Here is a 25,970-nt window from a genome sequence, read left to right on the forward strand (position 1 = left end):
TTGGGAGGCCAAAGTGGGGGGATCACTGGAGCTCAGGGGTTCAAGGAGTTCAAGACCACCCTGGCCAACATGGCAAAACCCGTCTCTACCAAAAATACAAAAAAACTAGCTGGCATGTTGGCATTCACCTGCAGTCCCAGCTACTTGGGAGGCTGAGACAGGAGAATCGCATAAACCTGGGAGGCAGAGGTTGCAGAGAACCAAGATCCTGCCACTGTACTTCAGCTTGGGTGACAGAGCAAGACTCCGTCTCAAAAAAAAAAAAAAAAAAAAGTTTGTAAACAGTTGTGACATAGATATACCTGTGTTATCATAGTAAGTTAAAAAAAAAGATATTATCTAATGATGATGACTGACTACAATCATGTAAAATATACACAGAAAAAGGGCAAAAGGGCTGGAAATAAGTATACCAAAACAGTAACACTCATTCATTCAACAAATGTTTATTAAGCACTTACTCTGTACCAGGCACTGTTCCAAGTACTGATGATGTGACAGCAGACATGAAACAGAAGGTCCTGCTCTCACGAATTAGCAAGAGTCGGTTTGGGTGATGGAATTATGGATACTACTTTTTCACACTTTTCTGGATTTTCTATATTTTCCATAGAGAGTATATGCTACTTTTAGAATCAAACCAAAAATAAATGATTACTTTTACATTTACTTCAATTGTCACATTGGTAGACTTAAAGCCTGTTTATTTTTAAACGTCTTTCTTTTAATCCTCTTTGTAAGTTCTGAGTCCAAGGCACAGTTGGAAATTGCCTGGCCTGTAAAGCCAATTGATGGCAGGAGAATCATAGGAAGTGGAACCTCTCCCTGCCCCGCCCACCCAGATTAGCTGTAAATGCTTAATGCCATGTTAGAAGGAAAGCTTTCTCTGGGGGTTTCAGTGCTGGCTGTAGAAGGCCTTATCCAAAAGACACTGAACCGACTGGGACCCCACTTGGCCCCTCAGTTCTCCACATTTCAGTGGCTCAGTCTCTTCTTTTCATGGCACCTGGGAACAGCAATCTCAGTTTCCACATGCAGGGAGGTGTAGCCTCTTGTGCATGCGCAAGGCTATGCAGATGAGTCCTTCTCCTTCCTTCACAAGTCTGTATCCTCCAACCAAAGCCATCTCAGACATAGATGACAGAAGGCTGTTCCCTTCCCACTGCCATGCAGCCAGTCTCTGAAGTAGCTGGAGGCTCCAGTAAGGTGTATCTCACTAGGCTATAATCAAGTTCTTTGAGAGTTTTGTGAAATTGATGTGCTTCACTTCAACATGGCCATGGTGTGAAATGGCTCATGAGATGGCTACTAGGAGAGAATAGAAATGTTCTATCATGACCCAAGATGAGGTCTAAGTAGCAATTTTCTATCAAACACATAGAAAACCATATGACTCCTAAAGGTTCCTGAAACAGAGGCAGTGCACACATTTTTGGACCTTCTATTTTCTCGACACCAACAAGGGTCTAGTACTCATCTATACTCTGGGACTATTTCAAGTTATTGTTCAAGCTAAACAGTTTCTTCATCAGAAATGAACAGTAGAGAAAGGGTCATGAGACCAGCAGCACTCACTCTCTCATGACTCTGAGCTTGTCAATTATCTGGGCTCAGTTTCCCCTTTAGTAAAGCTGAGGGGTGAACTAAACAATCTCTAAAATCACTTTCAGCTCTTTACTTTTAATAGTAACTGATGGTTATGTTTAAAGGGCACCTCTCTCAAATGATCACATGTCAGAACATCTTACATAAGAACAAAGCATCTGGTCTCTCTCTGGCAAGTATGTCCTGGGTGGAGAGGTTTCTCATCAAAGGATTCTCTGTAGGAGCCCCACGAACGTCTGCACAGTGTGACTCCCTCCCAGCACACAGAACAGAACTCTTCTGTTTCTGCTCTCAAGGTGGGGCTGCTCTCAGAGCTGAGGATTTGTCATCGAGGTCAGGGGCTGTCAAAATCATTTCTAAACACATTTTCCCTATTCTCATCAGAGACTGTGGCCCTGGGCAGAGGTTCTATGGGTGATACACCCTGTAATTACCTGGGTACCAGTCTCTCCATCTGCCAGTCCCCATGGCAACTGAGCGAGAAATGGGGTCAACTGTCCAGAGAACTCTTTAAATATTTTTTCCAAAGTTAGGATTGGTCATGTAACTGCTAGGGCTGAACAGTCAACTCCAAGAAATGGGGGAAAAAACAAAAACAAACAAGATTCTCATGCAACCAGGGAATGGATCCAGAATGAAGATGGAGAATTCTGGGGCATTGTGTCCTACAAACAAGGTGATTCCAAAGCCTAAACTTCTCCCCAAAGATCATGACAATTCCATTGCTCTGTTTGGAGTGTTTATTTTTTATGTAGCCAGCCCTGGCTGACATCACTGGCATTACTGACAGAAGCCTGATGCTTCTGGAGTTGGCTACTGCATTCCCCTTCCATCCAAACCTTACCGTGTTCTCTTTGAACTGAGATGCCATAGCTGCTCCAGTCTAAGGGAACCACAAAATAGAATTCAACTGTCCTCCTGATTGAGGCTTATTTCCTGTGGTTGAATTGATCATACAGCTACAGGCTTTGATCCTCCAGTCATGAGGATAAACAAGTAGGCCCCAGCAGATTGGTTCTGGGATGGCCACATGTCATGTGGGATGATGAGGCCACAGATCTCCTGATATGGAGGGGAAGGTTGGGAACCAGAAATCTAAAACTTCTCAAGTTCTTACTCTCCGACCCCTGCATGACTGCAGTTCCCAAGTCCTTATAATCTTACCTTCTCAACCTTCCCCAGCACACCCATTCCCACTGCCAATGGCATAGCTCAGGATATTTGTTTTAGATTGGACTATTATTAATACAATGCCCTAGGGGGTATAGAAAAACTATTTTAAAAATATATTTTACAAATAGTGCTGGGACAACCAGATATTCACATGCAAAAGAGTGAAGCTGGACTCCTTTCTCACACCATACACAAAAAGGACCTCAAAATAGATCATAGATCTATATGTGAGAGTTAATATTATAAAAGTCTTAAAGAAAATATAGGAGTAAATCTTGGGTTGGGTTAGGGAGAGGCTTCTTCAGTATGATACAAAAAGCACAAATGACAAAAGACAGATAAATGAGCTTCATCAAAATTTAAAACTTTTGTGCCTCAAAGGACACCATCAAGGAAGTGAAAAAACAACCTATAGAAATGGAGAAAATATTTGCAAATCATATATCTGATAAGGGACTTGTGTATCTAGAATATACAAAGGATGCTTACCACTCAAAAATAAAAAGACAAATAACCTAATTTTTATAAATAGGCAAAAAATATGAATAGACATTTTTTCAAATGATATACAAGAAGACTAGAAGCACATAAAAAGATATTCAACATCATTAACCATCAAGGAGATGCAAATCAAAACCACAATGAGATGCCACTCGCACGCACTAGGATGGCTATAATCACACCCACTTCATACCTGCTAGTATAAGGAGGAGATGAGAAATTGGAATGCTCTTACATTGATGGTGGAAATGTAAAATGGAGCAGGGGGTTTGGAAAACAGTGTCAGTTTTTCAAAAAGTTAAATATAGAGTTACCATATGATCCAGCAGTTCCATTCCTAGGTATATACCCAAGGGAAATGAAAACATAAAACCACACAAAAACTTGTACAAAAAAGTTCAAAGCAGCATTATTCATGATATCCAAAACATAGAAACAACCTGTGTCCATTAGCTGATAAATGGATGAATAAAATGGGGTATATCCATATAATGGAAGATTGCCAATTAAAATGAATGAATTAATACATTAAGACATTAAAATGAATGAACTGATACATGCTACAACATGGATGAGTCTTGAAAACATTAAATGAAATGAAAGAAGCCAGTCACGAGAGACCACATATTGTATAATTCTATTTATATTATGTCCAGAATAAGCAAATCTATAGATAGAAAGTGGATTAGTGGGTAATTAGGGATCGGGCAGGAATGAGGGGCATAAGGAGTAACAGCTAATGGGTGGGAGGTTTCTTTTTTGGGGGACAAAAATGTTCTAAAATTAGACAGTGGTGTGGTTGTACAACTCTGTAAATATACTAAAAACCATTTAACATTACACTTTAAATTGTTTGTGTGGTATGTGAGTTAATATCTTAATAAAACCATTAAAAATATTCACTCATCTATTCCTAATTTCCCTGCCTTTAATCTTTTCTCACTTAAATTCCTCTGTACCTTGTTGCCAGCATAATTTTATAAAAATGCAAATGCTACCCATGAAACTTTCTATTAAAACTAATGGCTCTGTCTTTCATGAATTCAAGACCAAATCCAAACCCCTTGGTATGTCATTCAACATCCCTCCTCCTCTGACACTACCCAGATAGCCCCAAATCTCCATTGCACTTTGTTAGTCCACTTCCTACCAGTGGATCCTGGTATTTCCTGCTGTTTATGTAGTTACCCATCCATTCTCTCCTTCATCCTTCTGGAATCAATTTAGAATTGATTTACAGAACCTTTGTAGTGATGTCCCCAGACAAATAGCTGTCCCCTGAGAAAACCATGGACTTCTCCACCAATCAGACCCTAGGAAGGATTAAAATATCCATGGTTGTTTACAGCTGTTTTCAAACCTGATAGGACCAGTTTTTCATTGCTCTTCATCTTGACTCATCTTACATGTTTCCAAACACATTACAGAATTATGTTACTTAGTTAAGAAATTATTTCTGTTAATAATTTGGGAGAAGGTCCTCTTAAAAAAAACTCTAGGTAATATTAAAATAATTGGCTATTTTTTTCCAGAAACAGTGTGTATATTTTTATTTACTTAATAGAAATTACCCTCAGTAGAGTTTTCATTATGCTAGTTCCAGTGGGATTTTTGAAAGGAGTAAGCAAAGTAATATATGCAATGACTATCAAGAGCCCTAAGAATCTAGTTAGTCTATAAGTAGTGCCAAGCTATTTTCCAAATATTCCTCAGTTCTGTCACTTTCTTTTTATATTCTAGAAATTTATTATAGAAACTAACTGGACAAGGTACACAAAGATGTCTATACAAATATGTTCATCATCATATTGTTTGTAATAGAAAACATGGAGGGGGACATTCAATGATAGGAGAATGACTAAAGGTGTCATGACAGGAGACTTCCATGTCTAGTAGTATAGTGGATCCTTCCACTAAATAAAAGTAAAAGAGCCAAAGTGGGAGGATTGCTTGAGGCCAGGAGTTCAAGACCAGTCTGGGCAACAAAGTGAGATCCATCTCTACAAAGATTTTTAAAATTTTGCCAGTGTGGTGGTACGAACCTGTAGTACCAGCTACTTGGGAGGCTGCGGTAGGAGGATCACTTGAGCCCAAGAGGTTGAGATTGCAGTAAGGTAAGATCACACCACTGTATCCCAGCCCGGTCAACAGTGAGAGACCCTGTCTCTAGAAACACAAAAACAAAAACAAGTGGAAGTGTTGCGTGGGATGTAAATGTATCAATAAAATAGCAAATGGGTAAGGAATACCTGGAGGCCAAAAAGTAAATAAAAGCTGTACCATAGCTTTTCTGAGAAACAAGCAGAGCCCAGAAGCTGGAGATTGCTCTGAGATAATTTGATGAACTGGTTGAACTTGAACTTTGTCTTTCTTAGGTTTATGGGATATTGGGAACAGAAGAGAAATACCAGTTCCTTCCTAAGAAAGAGAGTTTAACAGGATACTTCTCTCGGATAAAAAGGGAGCCCCAAAGGATATATCTTCATTTTAAGTTTGAACTGGAAATAAATCAATCCCCTCCCTCAGGAAATGCATGAAAACAATTAATCTGGAAATGACCCTGAATGGAAGGAGGAAAATCTTCCCCCCAGAGGAATAATCATTACCAGATGGCTTTTGCAAGAGTTGGCAACCCTAATTAATACATATGGACATCTTTTTAAAGCCTCTAGATAAGAATTTAGTTTAAAATGATTCCAGGCTGGTGGTGCCCCACTACCTGGCAGAAACAAATTTGAATCTTCTCTGCAGGAACCAGCTTTGACTTCGGTCACAAAACTTCCCACAAAATGACAAAACATATGAGCTGTCACAGAAAAAAAAATCAAAACAAAACAAAACAAAAGATAAAACACACATTGAAACAAGGTCCTAGGTCAAGTGTGGTGGCTCCCACCTGTAATTGCAGCACTTTGAGAGGCTGAGGTGGGCAGATCACTTGAGGCCAAGAGCTTGAGACAACCTGACCAACATGGTGAAGCCCCATCTCTACTTAAAATAATAAAGAAATAAAAGTAGCCAGGAGTGGTGGCTCATGCCTGTAATCCCAGCTACTCGTGAGGCTGAGGCATGAGAATCACTTGAACTCACGAGGCAGAGGTTGCAGTGAGCCGAGGTCATGTCACTGCACTCCAACCTGGGTGACAGAGCAAGACTGTCTCAAAACAAAAAACAAGGTTCTAAGAGAGAGAACTACAAGGAGCAACACACCATAATCAGACCTGTGAAGACTTCTAATTATGGAGTGAGCAGACACAGAATACAAAATAAACATATTTAATATTTTTAAAACAAAAAAGAAGTGACTGAGAAATTTGAGAAGGGAGAAAATAAGGTTTCCCAGCCAACTTGAAAAAGCAGCACAAAATTTAAAAAATTATTCTTATTAAAAATTAAATAGATAGATGAAAAGTATATTAGACAATGTTAAAGAGAGGATGAAAGAATTAGAATATATATATGACAAAATACTCAGATGGTAACATAAAGAAAACATAAAAGAGAGGTAAAGAAACATGTAAGATAGAGTGACAAAGCCTAACATCTAATCAGAGGAATAATGAGGTAGAAGTATACTTCACGTAATTATTGAAAATCTTTCAGTCCTGAAGAAATGCATTAATTCATGAAACCCAACAAATCCCAAATAAGATAAATAAAAAAAGCATATCTAGATTGTTCTTAGCAAAACTGCAAAACACCAAAACATATAGAAGACTTTAAAACAGCAGCCAGAGAGAAAAGACAGATTAACTTCAAAAGGGCAAAAATCAAACTTAAAGCTCACTTCTCAACAGCAATTGGATAAGTCAAATAGCAGTGTAATGATTAGTTCAGTGTAATCATCAACATAGAATTGTATACCGGCTAAAATATCTTCAAAAATGAGTAAAATAAAGGTCTTTACAGACAGAAAAAAAAAATCCCAAGGGAGTTTGCCACCAATATACTCTCACTAAAAGAAATTCCAAAAATATGTTTTTCTTTAGAAAGAAGAGAAGTGACCCAAGATGAAGGCCTGTGAGGCAAAGAATGATGATTAAAAGAAAGAGTTGATATTCAGGTAAATCTAAACAAAAAGTGACTGTCTGAAGTAATAATAATATGTTATGGTTTTACAAATAAAAATGGAGCAATTTACCTGTTAACAAAAGGATATGAGCCAGGAAAACATACTATTGGGGTGAAAATATTCAATGGTTTTTCTGTTATTCAGGAAGAGGGTAAAAGTAAAAATTCATAAATTTTACACTTTGAAAACCTTCATATACATGCCAAATTTTCTGAGTTCACCATACAATCACAGAAATAGGTCTGGGTGCAGTGGCTCATGTCTGTCTGTAATCCCAGCACTTTGGGATGCAGAAACAGGCAGATCACTTGAGCTCAGGAGTTCAAGACCAGCCTGGGCAACATAGCAAAACCCCAACTCTACTAAAAATACAAAAATTAGCCAGGTATGGTGGTGGGCGCCTGTAATCCCAGCCACTTGGGAGGCTGATGAAGGAGAATCGCTTGAACCCGGGGGGTGGAGTTTGCCGTGAACGGAGCCTGCACCACTGCACTCCAGCCTGGGCGATACAGTGAGACTCTGTCTCAAAAAAAAAAAGAAAAAAGAAAGAAAAACAATCACAGAAATAGAATTAGAAACAGAATCAAGAGGAGGAGAAAAGGAATGAGAAAATATAATCAATAAAAAGACAAAGCAGAGAATAAAACAGGGAAAATGGAATAAATATTAAATGTGAAATAATTTTACTTATAATTTAAGGGGTTAAATATAATTTTAAAGATAAATATAATTTTAAAGATAATTTTTAATAATTTTTAATATAATAATAAAAATAATTTTAAAGAGATTCATCTAAGAGGCAAAGATTGTCAAGATAGATTTGCATTGAAAATCCAACCACAAACCATTTAAGAAATATACAGGTAAAATAAAAGAAGACAAAAAGTTCAAAAAGCAACAGTCATTCACATACACATTCACACATACATATGTAGGTGTGTGTGTAGTTGAAAACAAAAGAATAAAAACTAGATACAAGTAGATAAATATAGACATAGATAGGTGGGTAGATAGCTCAGACAACTGCTAATAAAAATAAAGCTAGTACCACTTTATAGACAGGGTAGACTCAAACAAAAATAATAGAGATAAACTCAGGATACAAATTATAACTGCTTTCAATCATAAAGAATATATAACAATTCTAAATGTGTTCACACCTTATAACATAGCCTCATAATGCTGAAATAACTAAAAGGAAAATCTAGCATGAGATTTTTAAGTGACTCCTTAAGAAACTGATAGATCAAGCAGACAAAAAGCAGTAAGGTTAATAGCTATATATAATGTCTCTTTAAACATAAACAAAATATGAAAATAATCTTATATGGGGTCATCAAATAATTCTCAACAATTCTGAATAACTGGAATGACCCACTCCACGCTTTCTGACAACACCACAATTAATTATAAGGCACTTAAAAATGTTAACTGGGGAGAGAGAAAACAGATGAGTTGCTGCTAGAGGTTAAGGATGCTGGGAAAAGGGGTGGGGTGTGATTCTGAAGGGTGGCATTAGGGAGATCTTAGTGGCGAGGGAGCACTTTGATGTCTTCGCTGAAGTGGAAGTGACAGGTGATAAAATAGCATAGAACTACACACACACCGTAGCAATGTCAAATTTGTGGTTTTGATGTTTTACTATAGTTATGTAAGAGGGAACCAATGGGGAAAACTGGGTGAAGGGTACATGAGACTTCTCTGTACTATCTTTGCAACTTCTTGTGAATATGTAGTTACTCGAAAAGAAAAAGGTTTTGATTTTTGTCTTCAAGGTAACTGGAAAATAACTACATATTTGAAAATCAAGAAACATACCTTCAAATAACTCATGGGTCAAAGAAGAAATCATACTGGAAATTTAAAACATTTAGAACTGAATGATAAAATTTTACATATTAAATCTTGTGGAATGCAGCTAAAGATAAAACAGTGCTTACAGGAAAAGTTATCTCAAGTGCTTATATTAAAAAGGAAGAAAAGCTGAAAATAATGGGCTAATCATCAAAGAAAGTAGAGAAAATGATAAAGATACGGACAAAATTTATTAAATAAAAATACACATATAATAGGGGAGTTGACAAAATTATAAGCTGGTTCTGTGAAAAGATTTTAAAATACTGATGACACTCCAGCAAGGTCACTCAAGACCAAAAAAAAAAAAAAAAGAAAAGAAAGAAAACGCAAATAAAATAATGGTTGAAAGGGGACACAATTACAGATACAGTAAAGATTAAAAGATGATAAGAAGATATTACAAATAACTGTATAGCATAAATTTGAACAACTAGATAAAATGAGAAAATTCTGAGGAAAATAAACTGTATCAAAATCAACTCAAGAAAGACAAGGAAACTTTTACGGGCCTGTAAAAATTAAAGAAACAGAGTGGTTTTAACTCTTTCCACAAAGAAAACACTGGTACCAGATGGTTTTAAACAGTAAGTTCTATAAGTCATTGAAGAAATAAATAATTCCAAACCTGGAATACAAATTCCAGAATGTAGATAATGAGAAACCACACCTCGCATTTTAGAAGGGTGGCAAACTTAGTTACATGGCAAGGAAAAATAAAACGTTGATATCAGTAAAAGAGATGAGCATGGTATCAGTGTGAGGTCAGTGTAACCTTGGAGCCAGTACAGGAGAAAAATTCCAAGGCCATCACACTCATGAACATAAAAATTACAAATAAAATCATAGTCGACTGAATCCAGGGATTCAAAGATTTGTTGAACACTGGCAGATAGATGAAATCGTTTACCACTTTAACAGATTAAGAAGAAAAATTATCTTAAAAGATCACAAAGTGTATGAATTCATTTTATATGCTATCTGGAAAAGGCAGAAAAAGAAAGACAGAACAGAAAAATGGTTGCCAGGGGTTAGGGGTGGGGAGATGGTTGGAGGACAAAAGGGCAGCCTAAGGGAACTTTCAAAGGTGACAGAACCAACTTTTCTGTATCCTGATTGTGGTGGTGGTTCCATGACCCTGCATATGTTAAAATTCATAAAACTCTTGCATTTTAGAAGGATGGCAAACTTCTTTGTGGAAAGAGTTAAAATCGCTCCGTTTCTTTAATTTTTACAGGCCTGTAAAAGTTTCCCTGTTTTTCTTGAGTTGATTTTGATACAGTTTATTTTCCTCAGAACTTTCTCATTTTATCTAGTTGTTCAAATTTATGCTATATAGTTATTTGTAATATCTTCTTATCACTGAAAAAACATAAAAGTCATTTTTACAGTATGTTAACTTAAAAATTAAAAAAATTAAAAGGGGGTTTGAAGAAACAAAACCATTATTATTCATAGATGATATTATTATGTAGAAAATAAAATCTAAGATAAAAGATTTGCAAAGAGCCTGAAGATGCTGAATATAACAACAACGAACAAAAATAAATTGCAGTTCCACTCTGGGAAGATGGAGTACACAGACTTTTCCCTATTTCTCCCAGTAAGTACAACTAAGAATGCTAGACATTTGATGTTAAACAAACATAAGAAGACTCTGAAAGGTAGAGAGAAGACAGATCAAATAGGAACCTTGGTACCCAAGGAATGACAAGATGACTTCTCTAGGAATTCTTTTGCCACATGTATTCCAGAATTGTAGCTGGCAATCTGAAATTGCCAGCAGGTACAGGCAAAAAAAAAAAAAAAAAAAGCCAAAACCAAAGTGTGATCTCTCTAGCCAAATGACCATGAAGGGACTGTTCAGCAAGACAGAAAACATTAGACAATAACTGCTCCACTCCATCAAAGAAACATGGGGCCCCGTCCCACCCATGCCAGCAGTGGCTGAATGGGAAGTGGCTGAATGGGAAACCTAGACTTCCATCTTTCCCAGGTAGTAACAACTTATTCCAACCCGGCTGTTGGGGTACTGTCAGAGAAGGCTGAGTAGAGTGATGGGACTTTCATCCCTGCCATACAGTAGAAAGCCCTTTTCACCCACAGCTTTAGTGTAAAACATGTGGAGAACTGTAAATCACATCTCTATACAACATTAATGAGAAGCCCCTCACCTTGGGTGACAATGAAGACCTAATGGGGAAGCTGGACTTCTACCTTTACCCGGCAGTAACAAATGGTGGCCCCTTCCCCACACTTGCAAGAATAATGTCAAAGGCAGCTAAAATGGAAGGTTTAAATAAGATCCAGGGCCTCATAACAATTTTTAAAAGTCCAGGATTCAATTGAAAATTACTAATCATACCAAACCCCAGAAATATTTTGAACAGGATAGAAGAAAAACCATCAATAGATGCCAACACTGAGATGATAGAAAATATAGAAATATCTGACAAAGATTTTAAGGCAGCTATCATAAAATGTTTTAAATAAGCAATTGCAAATATGGTCAAAACAATGAAAAAGACAGAAAGTTTCAACAAATAAATAGAAGATATGAAGAATCAAGTGGAAACCTTAGCACTAAAACATATAATTACCAAAATAAACAAACTAAAGGAATGAACTCAGGGGACAGAGGAAAGAATCAATAAATTAGAATATGGAATAACAGAAATTACTCACTCTGAACAAGACAGAGAAAAATAGACTGGGAAAAAAATGAACCAAGCCTCAGGGATCTGTGATACTATAACAAAAGAGCTAACATTTGTGTCATATGGTTGCGGAAGGAGAGAGAAAGAGAATGGGATTCAGAAATAATGGCTGAGCACTTCACAAATTTAGGAAAAGATATGAAATTACAGATTCAAGAAGCTTAGAGAATTCCAAACAATAAATCCAAAGAAACCTACATAAAAGCCCATTATAATTTAACTTTAAAAACTAGACACATAAAATTATCTTTAAAAAAAGCAGAAAGAAATAACACATTAATTATAAAGGAAACTCAATTCAGATGACAGTAGATTTCTTATCTGAAAGAGGACAGAAGGATGTGCTATATTTTTAAGTAATGGAAGAAAAAAATTGTCAGCCCAAGGTCCTTTATCTAGCAAAAAATATTTTTTTCTGAAATGAAAGGGAAATCAAGAGATTCTGAGATGAAGGAAAATGAATAGAATTTGTCACCAACAGAACTATCCCAAAAAAACATCTAAAGGACATTCACTAAACAGAAGGAAAACAAACAAAAAGAATCTTAAAACATCAGGAAGGAAAAACACATGGCAAACAAAATGTGAGTAAATACAATAGACTTTTCTTCTCCTCTTGAGTTTTCTATTTGATGGTTGAAGCAAAAAATGTTAACACTGTGATGTGGTTTTAAGTGTATGCAAAGGAAATATTTTAAGACAATTATAGTATAAACGAGGTAGGTAAAGGGAAATAAGTTTTCTACACTTCACTTGAATTGGTAAAATGATCACTAGTAGACTGTAATGAGTTATGTCTATATAATGTAAAGCCTACAACAACAACTAAAAAAGCTATACAAGATTTTTTATAGAGACAATCAATGAAACTAACCTCTAGCAAGACTGCAACATTAATACAATAAAAAATAGAAAAGACACAAATTACTAATATCAGAAATAAAAGAGAAGCTATCACTACAAACCCTGAAGACTTCTGAAGGATAATAATGAAATACTACCAACCACTCTACACACATAAATGTACTAAATGAAATGTACCAATTCCTCAAAAAGCACAAACTACCACAACTATGCAAATATGAAAAATATAATTTGAATAGTTCTGTAACTATTAAGGACATTGAATTTGTAATTTCAAAACTTCCAAACGATAAACCTCTAGGGTCAGATGGCTTTACTGAAGAATTCTACCAAGCATTTAAAGAATTAACATAAATTGTATACAGTCTTTTCCAGAAAATGGCAGAAAATACATCCCAATTCATCTTATTAAGCTAATATTACCCTGGTACAAAAACCACATAAAGATTTACAAAAAAAGAAAACTACCAGCCAACAGCCTTCATAAATATAGATGCATGGCCAGACATGGTGGTTCATGCCCATAACACCAGCACTTTGGGAGACCGAGGCAGGTGGATTGCTTGAGCTCAGGACTTTGAAACCAGACTGGGCAACATGGCAAAACTCTGTATCTACAAAAAAAAAATTAAGAAAATAAAAATTAGCCAGGCATGGTGGCACATGCCTATGGTCCCAGCTATTTGGGAGGCCGAGGTGGGAGGATTTCTTGAGCTTGAGAGGTGGAGACTGCAGTGAGCCATGATTGTGCCACTGCACTCCAGCCTGGGTGACAGAGCAAGACCTTGCTGCAAAATATATATATATATATATATATATATATATATATATATATATATATATATATACTTATATAGATAATATATAAGCAAAATGTTAGCAAATTGAATTCATCAATATATGAAAAGAATTATACATGATGACCAAGTAGAATTATTCTGGGAATGCAAGGATGGCTCAATATTCAAGAATCAATTGATGCTATTCACCCTATTAATAGGCTAAATAAGAAGAATCACATGATCATATCAATGAATGCAAAAAAATTTTTTGACCAAATTAAGTACCCAGTCATGATTAAAAGCTGTCAGTACACTAGGACTAGAGGAGAATATCTTCAACCTCATAAAGAACATCTGCAAAAATCCCATGGCTAAAACCATAATTAATAATGAAAACCAAATGTTTTCACCAAGACTGGGGACAAGGAAAGAATGCCCAATCTCAACACTTTTATTCAACATACTACTGGAAGTTCTACTTACTACAATAAGGAAACAAAAGAAAATAAAAAGCATAAAGATCCGAAAGGAAGAAATAAAACTGTCCTTGTTTGTTGATGATGTTGTTGTCTACACAGAAAAACTCAATGCCTAGAACTAATGAGTTTCAGTAATTCACAGGACATAAAAGTAACTTATAAAAATCAATTGTATTTATATCTACTATCAGTGAATATATGGACACCCAAATTAAAATGCATACCATTTATAATCACTCAAAAGAAAGCAAAATACTTAGGCATAAATCTGACAAAACATGTATAGGACTTGTATGCTACAAACTACAAAGACACTAATGAGAGAAATCAAAGATGATCTAAATAAATACAGAGACATACCATGTTCATAGATTGAAAACCTCAGCATAGTAAAGATTAATTCTTCCCAAACTGATATGCTGGTTTAATGCAATTCCTACCAAAATTTCAGTAAGACTTTTTGTAGATATGGACGAAATTATTCTAAAATTTATATGTAAATGCAAAGGGATTACATTAGCTAAAACGACTGAAATAGAAGAATAAAATGGGAGGAATCAGTCTACCCAATTTTAAGACTTAATGTATAGCTACAGAATTCAGCACTGTGTGATATTTGGTAAGAGATATACATAGAATAGAGAACACAGAAATAAGCCTGAAGCATATACTGAATTGACATATGACAAAGATGCAGCAGGAATTCCATGGAAGAAAGATAGTTTTTTCCAACAAATGGTGCTATAATTGGATATCCACAGGAGATAAAAAAAAAAAAGCTTGGTTTAAGTTTCACATTTTACACAAAAATTAACTCAAAATGGACTTACAAGTATAATGTAAGACTATAAAACTTCTAGAAAAAAATAGGAGAAAAGGTGGAGTGGGGTTGGGAGGGAAGTGACTGTGGCTATATAAAGGTAACATGAGGGAACCTTGTGATGATGGAAATATTCTATATCCTGGCTGCATCAACATCAGTAATATTCTACTATAATTTTACAAGATGTTACCATTGGGGGAAACTGGATTATACACAGATCTCTTTGTATTGTTTTCTTGTGACTTCTGGTGAATCTACCATAATTGCAAAATAGAATGTTTAAAGTAACTATTTAAAAATTGCATTCCATATGCCAGCAAATAGCAGTTCATAAATAGAATTATTAAAAAGATAAGAATTACAATGCACCAGAAAATGAGGAATGCCTGGGAACTAATCTAATGAAAGATATGTAAGCCCTTGCTGAAGAAAATTATAAAAATTGCTGAAATATATTAAATAAGGCCTGAATAACACAGCAATATATCATATCTATTAAAATGGTAGGCTTAATAGACGTCAATTCTCCCCAAATTTATCTACAAATTTAATATAGTATCAAACTTTCAAGTCTTTTTTTTTTTTAGATTTAAGCTTATCCTTAAATATTTATCAAAAGCAAAAGGCCTCAAATAAATAAGTGCATCTAAATAAACACTAGGAAGGAGATACTTTCATACAAGAGAACAATACTTGTTTTAAAATATAGTGATTAAGACAATGGCTTATTGGCATAAAAATCTTAAAAACTGACCAAATGGAATAGAATAGAGAGCCTAGAAACAACCCCATGTTCATAAGAGGAAACCTGAATTGTTCCAAAACTAATACGTTTGATCTGTGGGGAAAGAGACACTTTTCAACAGAGGGCACTGCAACAATGGGCTAACTGTATGAAAAAAAATGATAATGTACCCCTATACCTCACAGACATCAATTCCAGGTAGACTAAAAACATAAACACAAAAGGCAAAACTCTAAGATGTTTAGAAGACAACAAAAAAGAATAGACATTATAAAATAATGTTTATTACTTTAGGAAATGGTAACAATTTTTAATAAGACACAAAAGCATAAAGTATAAAGGAAAGGATTGATAAATCCCACATTAAAGTTAGGAACTTCTACTCATCGATTAAAAGAGTAAAAATGACAAATTAAAAGCTGAGAGAAAATAGGGAAAAACTGGAAAAGAAGGAAGAAGACTAGCAAGCCAAAAGAAAAATAGAAAAAGGTTTGAATGAGCATATCACATAAAAGATCCTATAAAATATGAAAAAAGTTTTATATATGTACAATGTTATTAGTAATCAGGGAAATGCAAGTTACAACTAAAATTAGAAAAATTTCATTGCCCTGAGATTGGAGAAAGTTTAAAATCTGATGTTATCAAGGATTGATGAGGATGCAAAGGAACAAAGAAACTTACACCTGCTGATGGAAGGGTAGATTGGTATAACCACTTAAGAAAATAATTTGGCTTTATCTAGTATAAATGAAAATTCCCATACCCTTTGACTCACCATTTACTCACCTAGATTTATACTCTACTGATCTTGCACAGATGCCGCTGGAGGTATGTACAAGAATGCCCATAGAAGTATAGTCTCTAATTTAAAGTAGGAGAGGGGAAAGCGGAAATATCTCAAATGTCCACCAATAGTAGAATGGATAAATTGAGTGGCTTTCACACAATGGAAAACTCTAGAGCAGAGAAAAATCAATGAACTACAACAAAATGAAATAATATAAATGAGTTCCTGGAACATAATATTGAATAACATAAACAAATTTACCAAAGAGGAATCACAGTGCAATTGCATTTATATCACATTCACAAATAAGAGGAACTGAGACTTCCAATTCCAGGACAAGATGGTAGAGACTGACTTTCCTCCTCTTTGCTAAATACAACTAAATACCCTGGAAATTATTTAATAGACAACAATATAAGGATTCTGAAAGTCAGAATGAACTGGTTAGGGACCTCAGGACTTGAGAAACAACAATAGGGTGAGTTCCCTGGATTTTCTTTCTATCTACTATCTACCCCAAACTAGAGGCTGGAGAGGCCCGCAACCCAGAACTGCCAATAGGCAAAGCCAAAAACAAACAAACAAACAAGACAAGCCTGTTCTCTGCAGCCTGGCTAAAACACCAGGAAAGGGGGAAGACCAGTAAAGACCTAGTGGGGAATCCCAGCCTCTGTTCCACAATGAGGGTGCCAAGATGTGGTCTGATATGTCTACTTTAGCAGCAGCAAAATCCTAGGTTAACTCAGCCTCACTCTATCACTGGGGCACTGGCGGCCAGTGGTCCAGTTCACCTTCAGGTACAGCATCAGCTGAGTTCTTCATTTTTTTCTGCTCTCCTCCTAGTAGGAAAAGAGGCCCAGGCCCTGCAGGCTTTTTCTGTCCCCAAACCTAAGCAGCAGATGGTCACCCAGTGGTACCAGGCAGCCCAGGAAAGGTCTTTTCATCCCAGTAGGCAGAACTGCAGAGATTGAGCAAGAGCACTGGTAGTACCAGAAAAGTGAAGCATATCAGAATAGCACTGCAAGGGCTCTGAACACTGAAATGCCATTATAACAAAAGCTCATAAGAGTAGGCTAGAACTACATGCTAATCCTAAACAGAGTGGCTGCCTACTAAAACAAAAGATCTAAGTCAGATGAAGAGTCTCCTCACATAATAATCAAAATGTCCAAGACACAATTGAAAGTCACTTATAATGTCAAGAACTGAGAATTCACAAGTCAAATGAGAAAAGACAAACTAAAATAAACCCAAATAAATCAACAACTAGACACATCATAATTAAACTTCTGAAAACTAAAGACAAAGAAGAAAATTTTTTTAAATAACAAAAAGATGACACATTACCTATAAAGAAAAAAAAAGAAGAACACCAATTCAAATGACAGCAGATTTCACATCTGAAAACATGAAGGTCAGAAGTCAGGACACATTTTTTTAAGCACAAAGAAATTCATGTCAACCATAAATCCTATATCTATTGAAACTACCCTTCAGGAATGATGGAAAATAAAGATATTCTCAGGTTAAAAAAAAAAAAAAAAAAAAAAACAAAGAATTCGTTGCTAACAGGCCTACCCTTAAAGAATGGCTAAAGGAAAATAAAAAGAAAATGATAAAATGTCTGGAACCGTTGGAAAGGAAAGAAGAACAATAGAATGAGTAAAAATGTAAGTAAACATAATAGATCATCTTTCCCTTTATGAGTTTTTTTACTTATATTTTACGGTTGGGGCAAAAGTTATAACAACACCTAATGAGGTATTCAATAGATACAGATAAAGTACTTAAAACAATAATATTTAAGAAATGAGAAGAGTAAAGGGATCTAAATATAAGTAAGACTTCTACACTTTATTTGAAGTAGTAAAATGTCAGTACCAATAGGCTGTGTAACAAGTTATGTGCATATATGGTAATATATATAGCAACCACTATGAAAACTATAAAAAGTGATATACTCAAAAGCATAATAAATAAATCAAAGTGGAACTCTTTAAAATGCTTAAGGATTACACAGGATGGCAAAAGAAAATACGTGGAGGAACAAGAAATAAAGGGAACAAACAGGAAACAAATAATAAAATGACAGACTTAAGTTCTAACATACAAGTTATTACTTTAAATATAAATTGCTTAAATACACCAGTTAAAATACAGAGACTAGGCCGGGCGCAGTGGCTCACACCTGTAATCCCAGCACTTTGGGAGGCTGAGGTGCGTGGATCATGAGGTCAGGAGTTCAAGACCAGCCTGGTCAAGATGGTGAAACCCCATCTCTACTAAAAATACAAAAATTAGCCAGGCATGGTGGCAGGTGCCTGTAATTCCAGCTACTCGGAAGGCTGAGGCAGAGAATTGCTTGCACCTGGGAGGTGGAGGTTGCAGTGAGCTGAGATTGCATCACTGCACTCCAGCCTGGGTGACAGAGCAAGACTCCATCTCAAAATAAATAAATAAATAAATAAATAAATAAATAAATAAATAAATAAATAAATAAATAAAATTTAAAAAATAAAATATAGAGACTGGTAGAGTGAGTAAAAATTTCTAAATGACCCAATTATATGCCATCCATAAGAAACTCACTTGAAACATAACAAGTAGGTTGAAAGTAAAAGGATAAAATATAGACACCATGTAAATGCTAATCAAAAATAAGTGGAACTAAATAATACAACATTCAGATATACAAACAGGTAATGATAAAGTATAAAGAAAAGCAAGAGAATAATATACCCAAAATTAAGTGGTTACCTTAGAGAGGAGTGAGAATGGAAAGGCATCAGGTAGGAACATTCAAATAATCTCAAAGTTAATGGTAAGGTTTGTTTCTTAAACTTGATAATTGACACACAGATGTATAGGGCATCTTTATTTTTTAGAGTGTGTATACATCTTATAAATTCATTTTTATATGTTCAATATTTAATAAAATACTCTGAAGATCTTAAAATAATAAACTGTGATGTATAGTATCTCATGCAGCCTTAAACCTTTTTTCAGGCATTCTTCTAAACTGGGGGTGGAAACACAAATTGATAGAGTAAATTCCTCCTACCTGCAGCTAGTTGCCATTCTTCAGGGGAATATATAAGTTTCTTAATTGTTTTTTGTTTCAAGTAGGGATGGTGGAAACTAAGGGTGCAGGAGAAGAGGAGGATCAGGAAAAGGTTTATGGTGGATGTTCCACTGAAGCTGAGCCTTAGAGGATAACTAAGACTTGGGTTCATAAAGATGAGAGTGAGGAAGATATTCCAGGCAGAGAGAGCCGCAAGGGCAAAGGCTTGGAGGCAGTAACCAGTGGGTTATATGTGAAGAACAGGGAGAAGCCTACATGGGTTGTAATGTACAAATAAAGGGCCATATTGAGAAATAGAGTTGGAAAGGTAGCTGGTTTACTACTTCTTCCCAGTTTCCTTTTTTTTTTTTTTTTTGAGATGGAGTCTCCCTCTGTCACCCAGGCTGGAGTGCAATGGTGCGATCTCGGCTCACTGCAACCTCCACTTCCCGGGTTCAAGCAGTTCTCCCTGCCTCAGCCTCCCGAGTAGCTGGGATTACAGGCACCTACCACCAGGCCTGGCTAATTTTTGTGTATTTAGTAGAGACAGGGGTTCACCATGTTGGCCAGGCTGGTCTCGAACTCCTGACCTCAGATGATCCACCCGCCTCAGCCTCCCAAAGTGTTGTAATTACAGGCATGAGCCACCGCGCCTGGCCTTATTCTCCTCTTCTTTTCTACCTAACTCCTCTTCACTAACCAAATGATGTTCTGCCAGAGCTAATGAAATTCAAAAGGCCAACTCCTAAAACTAGCTTTCAGGAATAGTACAAAATGTCTTCTGGCAATAAAAACAGCAACTAGAAATCACATGGAATTGGGGAGACAGTCAGCAAGTGAAGATTAATCATACCTGTGGGCAGCCCCTCCTTGCTTCCTGCACATGGGCCACCCTTGCCTCCCTCCTCATCCTCCCACACACTCAGGGGATACAGCTGGCTCTGTGGGAGTCCTAGAGCCCCAAGCTTCCCTCTCAGTGGCTGCTCTCAGCATCCATAAGTTGCTCTTCTGTGGCAGGAAGAGGCAGGCAGCCAAAAGATTGGGTTTCCCGCTTGCCAAGAAGGCCCAGGCCCCAAAGCCACAGGCTGAGTTGCTCACAGGCAGCAAAGCAAAGGCTTTTGTCTGCTGAAGGAAGGCCTTGACCACCTTTTCTCCAACCACAGCACATGCCAGAGATTCAGACGACTGATCTGACCTCATCAAATCCTGAGTCATGCTATATGAGTGGTGACACTGTCTGACCAATTACTTTGAATTTTTAAAGAAAGCAAGATTTTCCACTCTGTGGAGGTCATTCTCATGTGGATAAAGCATTTCACATCTTTTTAGGAGGGCAGCTCTGAAGTGGGGACCTCCCACACATTCGGTCTCATCTGCTGCTGTCCTTCTTCCAGATCTAGTGCCCTGTAACTCCATATCCCACCCAATGGGGATGCCCAAAGCAATATCCAGTGTAAAGCCATGTGTTGACTCAAATAAACAAATGCAAGTTTGGGCCATGTGAATAGACTTTCTGCCTTAAGGGTGGTCTCATTATACCCATTTATGGGTATAATGCCACTCCTTTCACAAACATTTATAGAGCCATTATTATGTGCCGTTCCCGGTCTCATTCAGTTCTGTGCTCCACCAAGTCGTAAAAAGAGTACCGGCTCCAGAGTGAGTAAACATGGGGTTCCAGGTCTACTTTGTGACCTGCTAACATTCAACTGGAGAGAAACTGAGAAATGGGAGGCATCAGACTCCACTGGGAGAGATTGTGCCCCTGATACAGTTTAGATGTTTGTCTCCTCCAAATCTCATGCTGAAAGGTGATCCCCAGTGTTGGATGTGGGGCCTAGTGGGAGGTGTTTGGGTCACTGGGGGCAGATTCCTCATGAATGGCTTTGTGCTCTTTTTGTGGTCATGAGTTCACATGAGATCTGGTTATTAAAAAGAGTCTGGGACCTCCCCTCTCTCTCTTGCTCCCTCTCTTGCCATGTGACACAACTGCTCCCCCTTTGTCTTCCACCATGAGTAAAATCTTCCTGAGGCCTCACCAGAAGCCGAGCAGATGCTGGTCCCATCCTTGTATAGCTTGCAGAATGGTGAGCCAAATAAACCCCTTTTCTTTTAAAATTACCCAGTCTCAGGTATTCCTTTATAGAAATGCAAAATGGACTAACACAGCCCCCAACCTTATCTTTTCTCTGGGTCTATGCTATCAGTGCAGAATCACACCACTGGTATGCACAGTTCAAGGCTGGAGGGGTGCCAGGGTAGCTGTTTACTGGGCATGGGGGCAGTGATTAGAGAACTACAGGTGTTCACATACGTGCATTTATGGCCCCTACTGGTGATGAACAGTGCTGAGGGCGGTACAAGAAAAGGGATCCTAGCTGGCAGCCAGGAGCCATGAAATGGCTCTTCCTACACCATCACCTTCCAGTGCAAAACTCTGAGGAGTCCAAGAAATCAGTTGAACTTGGCCATCCAAGTTCTTACAAAGGTATATTTGTCAATGTAGGAAGGTAGAACATGTATTTTTAACATATTTTACCTTGACTTGTAACTTTTTAGACATTTAACATGTAGATCTCATGTGTACTTTCACTCCAGGGCCTATCTGTGTTAGAGGCAGCCTGCTGCAGGCAGAAAGGAAGTGATCTTACTGAGAAACACATAAATGCAGGAAAGAATGAAAAATGATGGAAAATGTCAACATGTAAATTAATGTACATGAATATTGACTCTATAGAATAATAATGATATAGTCTGGAGTTTTAAATATATGTAGAATTAAAATGCATGACAATACCAAAAAGTGGGCAAGTATAAATGGAGTTGTGTGTCTGAAGGTTTTAGCATTATTTGAGAACTAGTAAAAAGTACAAATTTATATAAGACTAATATATTAAGACTGTATGTTGTATATTTTAATGATTAAAAAAGTAAAAAAAAAATTATAGCTAACAAGCTAATCATAGGGGAAATGGAGTAATAAAACTTATGTTAGTCCAAAAGAGGGCAAGAAGAGAGAGAAAACAGAATATAAAACACTTGAGACAATTAGACACCAAATAATAAGAGAGTACACATAGATCTAAACACATCTGAAATGATATTAAATGTAAATAGTGTAAACACCTACAATTATAAAGACAAAGACTGAAGGAAGAACAACATAATTATATGATGCTTGCATGTGATATACTTTAAATATGTGAACACAGATTGAAGATAAAGGAGGAAAAAAGATATACCATACAACCACTCACCAAAAGATAGTGGTGAAGCTATACTAGTAACAGACAATTTTTTCAGAAAAAAACCAGCACTAGTCAAAAGAATATTTCAAAATTGTAAGAGCATTTATCAACAAAGAAAACATAAAAAGTTATAAAGGTCTATGCATATAAAGTATAGCTTCAAAATATATAAGGCAAAAATTGACAGAACTGAAAGGAGAAACAGACCAATCTACAATAATAATGAGAGGCTTTAACATGCTTCTTTCAGTAAATAATTGAGAGCTGGAATTGATAAAAAAGATTGGGAAAATAGCTAACAAGCTATTCATAGGGGAAATGGGTAGAAAAATATCTTCTCTATTTGACTATTCATGCAAATTAATGGTTATTGTGGAATTTGACCTAATAGACAAATATAGAAGATGGCACTCAACAAATATATATGTATATACAGATATATATATGTATACACATACACAGACATATATACACATTTTGTGTGTGTATATATGTGTGTATATATACGTGTATATATATTCTCAACAAATTTCCAGTGATTAAAATCACTCACAATACATTCTCTTCTTTAACTATGGAACAATTAGTCTAGGAATCAATCAAGACACACACACACACACACACACACACACACACAGAAAGAGAAGACATATGTATCAATATTAGGAATGAAAAATGAACATCACTATGGTTTTTACCAATGCCTAAAAAATAACAAGTATACACACACATGCAAATCAATATAAGTAAAGCTGAGAAAATGTGAGTAACATTAATGGTTTGTATCAAAATCAATATGCTGGTTGTGTTACTGTACTAGAGTTATGCAAAATGTTACTTTTGGGGAAAACTGGGAAAAGGTACACAGGATCTTTCTATTATTCTTTATAACTTTATGTAAATCTACAACAATCTCAAAATTTGAGTAAAAATACAAGATTTTTATTAACAACTTCATGCTAATAAATTTGGAAATTCAGATGAAACAAATTCTCAGAAGAAAAATGCATCTTACCAATACTGATATCAAAAGAAGTTGAAAATTTGTATAGTCCTGTTTCTACTAAATAAATACAATGATAATTTAAAACCTTTCCAAAAAGAAATCTCTAGTCCCAGATGGCTCGTAGGTGAATTCTTCAACCATTTTTAAAAAGTATAGCACCAATGTAAGTCAAAGTATTCCAGAAAATGGAAAAGAGAAAGTATTTCCTAACTCATTTCATGAGGTCAAAATACCCATAGTTTGGATACCAGATCAAAACATCACCAGAAAGGAAAGTTTTAGGTTATCTCTCTCATAAACACAAGTGGCAACAATTACTAACAAAATATTAGCATATCAAATCCAGAGTTATATTAAAAGGACAATACTTCATAGCTAAATTGAGTTTATTCCAGGAAGACAAGGTTGTTTCAACATTCAAAAAAGTCAATTGGTGCAATTCACTACATGAAAAAGTAAAGTATAAAACTCCATACGAGCATCTCAATAAATGCAGAAAAAAATCATTTCACAAAATTCAACAATTCGTGTTGGGGGTGGGGGTGGGGGGACAAAATAAAACCTCTGCCAATTGTGAACAGAGGCAAACTTCCTTAATCCAATGAAGGGTAGCTACAAAAAAACTACAGCAAACATCATATGTACTGACATAGTAATAATGAAAAATTCCCCTTGAGATTAGGAATGAGACAAGGATGCCTGTTATCACCACTTCTATTCAACACTGCACTGTAGGTCCTAGCCTGTAAAATAAAGGAGAAAAAAGTATAAAAATTGGAAGGGGAGAAATAGAGCTCCGCTTATTCAGAAATGGTAGGTAATGATTGGGTATGCTGAAAAATCAACAACAACAAAAAATCTCCAATCAAACTTTGCAGAAATACATCATGTAAAGGGATTGGAATATCAAGTACTGTAAAGATGTTAGTCTTCTTCAGATTGATCTATAAAGCCAATGCAATTCCAATAAAAATTCCAATGGAAAAACCAAGTCTAGTTTTAAGAACAAATGTGGAGGACTTACATGACCAAATATCATAAAGCTTATTAGAAAGCTTCAGTAAATTGAACTGTGCAAAAATAGGAAAAATAAAAGACTAATGGATCAGAATAGAGAAACCAGAAATAAACCTATACATATGTGATCCTCGACTTATAAAAGAGATGACACTGCTATGCAGTGGGGTGATGACAGGATTTCCAAAAAATGGTGTTGACTTCATTGGATATTCATGTAGGAAAAAAGTTAGCAGCTAACTCACAGCATATACAAAAATTTATTTAATGTGAATTAAAGATCCAATTGTGAAACATAAAACAACCAAGCTTCTAGAAAAAACATGAGGAAATATCTTTATGACCTTGGGGTAGGCCGAGCACAGTGGCTCACTCTTGTAATCCCAGCACTGTGGGAGGCCAAGGTGAGTGGATTGCTTGAATGCAGAAGTTTGAGAACAGCCTGGGCAACATGGTGAAACCCTACCTCTACAAAAAACACAAAAATTAGCCAGGCATGGTGGCATGTGCCTGTAGTCCCAACTACTCAGGAGGCTGAAAGGGGGCATCACTTGAGCCTGGGAGGTTGAGGTTGTGGTGAGCCCGTGTTCATGCCATTGCATCCCAGCCTGGGTGACAAAGCAAGACCCTGTCGTGAGAGAGAGAGAGAGAGAGACAAACCGACCTTGGGGTAGATCTCCCCTCCCCTCCCCTCCCCTCCTCTCTTCTACTCTCCTCTCCTCTCCTCTCCTTTCCTGCCCACCTGCTTGCCTTCCTTTTTTCAGAGACAAGGTATTGTTATGCTATGTTGCTATGTTATGTTATTGTTATATTATGTTATATTGTTATGTTGGCCAGGCTGGTCTCAAAACCTCCTTGGGTTCAAGGGATCCACCTATCTCAGCCTCCCAAAATTCTGGGATCACAGGCGTGAGCCACTGTGCCAAGCCAGAAAATGATTTATTTGTGAATCTGGGGACAGGTTTGACTTCTGAGATGTAGGAGTGATCCCTCTCACTCCTGCCTCCAGCTTTCTCTCCCCTTCCTCCACTGTCTCCCTCTGCATTTTCACCTCCATCTTCTCCTGCACCCCCCATGCTCTGATGCCCTTTAACTCTCCAGGGAATCCTACCTTTGTCCGCCACCCATGTATACTGAGCCTCCTGGAGAGGTAGGCAGGAGAGTCAGCTTGACCAGAGCTCATTTGCTCATTTCTAAGATTGCTTAGATTTCACAGAAATCTTAACTGTACCC

At 36.6% G+C, this 25,970-nt stretch overlaps 1 protein-coding gene across 6 annotated transcripts in view; it reads right to left on the bottom strand.

Annotated features, from left to right (window-relative positions):
* The window catches only part of IL16 (interleukin 16), a 108,573-nt gene that overhangs the window by 50,473 nt on the left and 32,130 nt on the right, over positions 1-25,970 (bottom strand). The window lies entirely within an intron of this gene.

Source organism: Symphalangus syndactylus, chromosome 5, assembly GCF_028878055.3.
Source record: "Symphalangus syndactylus isolate Jambi chromosome 5, NHGRI_mSymSyn1-v2.1_pri, whole genome shotgun sequence".
NCBI lineage: Eukaryota > Metazoa > Chordata > Mammalia > Primates > Hylobatidae > Symphalangus > Symphalangus syndactylus.